Source organism: Ursus maritimus, unplaced genomic scaffold (genome assembly GCF_017311325.1).
Source record: "Ursus maritimus isolate PB19 unplaced genomic scaffold, ASM1731132v1 scaffold_14, whole genome shotgun sequence".
NCBI classification, from domain to species: domain Eukaryota; kingdom Metazoa; phylum Chordata; class Mammalia; order Carnivora; family Ursidae; genus Ursus; species Ursus maritimus.
The window spans coordinates 31,714,184-31,717,151 of NW_024423786.1; positions in this window are offsets into that span (position 1 = coordinate 31,714,184).

A 2,968-nucleotide genomic window follows, 5' to 3' on the forward strand; every position below is an offset into this window, starting at 1 on the left:
GAAGAATGAGAGAAATAGCCACAGATTTTTTTTTAATTACCAAAAAAAAAAAAAAATTACCAGAGGTGGTGATCATTTTAAGAGGCAAAAATAATAGTTAATAAAGATCAGTGACTAACTCTCATATACCATGGGATCTGAGACACACCAATATTTCATGTACCACCAGAAAGAGCAAAAGCCATGAACTGAACAATGACACAGTGTTCTCATAACAGTAATTATTAAGATGCATCTGATTTCAGATGTGTTTTAAAAGGTAAAAAGAAATGGGCATCTGAGAATCAGTGAAGTATCATATTTGCCATACTCTGTCCTAATGAGGATGCATTTTATAAAGCATTTCTTCATGGAATCCCCACAAAAACAGGTATAGTGAAATCCATTTGGCAGATGAGGACACTGAGGCACAGAGCAGTGAAGTACTTTGTCTAGGGTCCCATAACCAGTAAATACTAGAGCTGGCACTCAGATTCAGAGCTGCCTGACAGAAAGTCCAAGGGCTTATGCACCATCTTATGCACAAAAGACCGAAAACCCAGAGCAGCTGGGTGAGAGGGACAGAGAAGAGTACACGGACCAGGTCAGAACCTGGAGAGCCCTGAATGCTGGGCTTAGGACGGGCCATCCACTCCAGGGTCATGCACTGAGCTCGGCTGTGTGGCAGGCACTGTGTTGAGCACTAGGGGGAGGCAGCCCCAAGTAAGAAACAGACCAGGTCTCTGCCTTGCAGAGTTCACGGCAAAGGATCGGCACCTAACTGGACCATTCAGGGGGACAGGTGCCAAGGTCAAGGTGTGCACTGGGCACATATAGGAGGAAACTTTGACCCAGTGCTGGGGGATCAGGGAGGGCTTCCTAGAGAAAGTGACACGATGATCTGAATAATGGGTCAGAAAAGAAGGGTGTAGCACCAAGCATCCCATGCACTCCCCTACATTTCCCAGTCTCCCTTACAGTTGGTTTGGAGCCATCTGACCAATTCTGGCCAAAAGAGGGGAAGAGAAGGTGACTTGTGGCACTTACAGGCTGAGTCAGTTAAAGAACAAGTGCCTGCTCCAACTTCTTTTCCTTTATGCCAGTGAGTTGGGGGCCACCTCTCCAGAGGGAAAAGGACCACCAAATCCATACTGCACCTCACAGGAGTGAGACATAAACTGTAATGTGTTAAGGGACTGAAATTTAGGAGTTAATCATTATCACTGCATAACCTAACTGATCCTGATTAATCCAATGGGAGAGAGGGTTCCATGCAGGGAAAACGATGTGCAAAGGCCAGAACGTGGGGACTTGGAGGAATTGAATACTTCCTCCGGCTGCAGTATGAGCGCCCGGGGCCGGTGGCATGAGATGAAGCTAGAGAGGTAGGACTGGCCCCCAGGGTCCTGCAGGCCACGTAGGAAGTCTGGGCGGCTGTGGTTCAGAATGGATTAAAAGTGGAGGGAGACCAGATGACAAAAGCTGGAGACTACAAGTTCTGAGGATGGCAATGAGCACGAGTCTAAAGAAATACACATGAGAGATACAACATGGATCCATGCAGGGGACAAGAGAGAGCTGCGTCAAAGTGACCTCCAAGCTTTCGGGCTTGAGACACCAGGACGATGGCGGGGTGTTCAACAGAAGCTCAAAGACAAGTTGGGCTGTGGAGGATGCTGATGGATCTGACCTGGAACGTGTTGAGGTTGAGGCTAAAGGATCATCATCAGAGGGAATTCAAGGAGCAGGGCTTGGCGGGGCAGAGTCAGATCCGGGAGCTGGCCTCTGCTTGCTTGCTTCCGGGCTGTGAGTCCTTCCTGCTTCTCTCCACTCACAACAGGTTCAGCTAGACCTACTCTCTACACGAGAGCTTCTTATGACAGCCTGGGTTTTCCTAAATGCTCTGTAAAGACCAATTAATTGCACTAATTTATCTATCAGCTTTTTCTGGAACGAGCATCTAAGACATAATTAGACAATTGTCGTTAAACCTATGGAACAGCTCCCTGAGAGCAGTCGGCAATGAGATGGTGTGTTTTCCTTCATGGCTGCCACCTCAGGTGGCTGTGGGAAAATATAAAGAAACAGGTACAGAGGTGTCAGAGAAGGGAAGGAGCTCTCGCAGGCCTCAAAGCTACCGCCTGGTGAATCGCTCCCTAGAGAAGAATGTGCTATGACCTGGGGGTGGTTTGGTGTGCTGGAGCGGGCTCCTACCAGCTCTAAAATTAAATATTCAGGATTCCCGCAAGCCGGCTGGTAGCTCAAGGTCAGCCATGGTGAGAGTACTTGCAGCACAGAGATCAGCAGATGCTGTAAGTCAGGGCTCTTCAGGGAAGCAGTGGGGGGTCTGTTAACCAGCATACCACTGGTTTATATGAAAGGAAGGTGGCAGGAATGTGAGGGTTGGAAAGTCATCTCAGTGTCTGGCTCCCCTCATTCCTGCGGGAATATCCAAGAGCCGTTAGTGAGAGCTGCCTTTCCCTCATCCTCCAGTTCCAATCCAGCAAATGGTCTCAATCCTGTCTCCCAAATGTATCTTCATTATCTGGACCTGCTCCCTCACCTAGCACTCCTCTCCTTCTCACTCACTGGGCTCAGAACATTTCCAGTCTGGAACTCTGCATACTCTGGTCTGCCCTCCTAGAATGTTCTCCCCACCCTCATTAGGAGTGACTGAGGTCATCTCATCTTCAGATCTCAACTATAAAGTCATTTCTCCTGAAGACCTCCCCAGACTACACCTTCTAAAACAGCACTCCCTATGTTATTTTTTTTTCACTTTGTTTCTTTCAAAGCCCTTGTCACACTTTATCTTGTATAATTCTTTCATTGACTTTCTACAGACTGGAAACTCCAGGAGGGCAAGCCTGTTTTCTACCCTATTACTCATGCTTCCCATGGAGCCTGGCACAGAATTGGGGACCAATAAGTATTTACTGCAGAAACACTGGATAAAGTGTCACAAGACCCAAATTTTGTAGTTATGAGT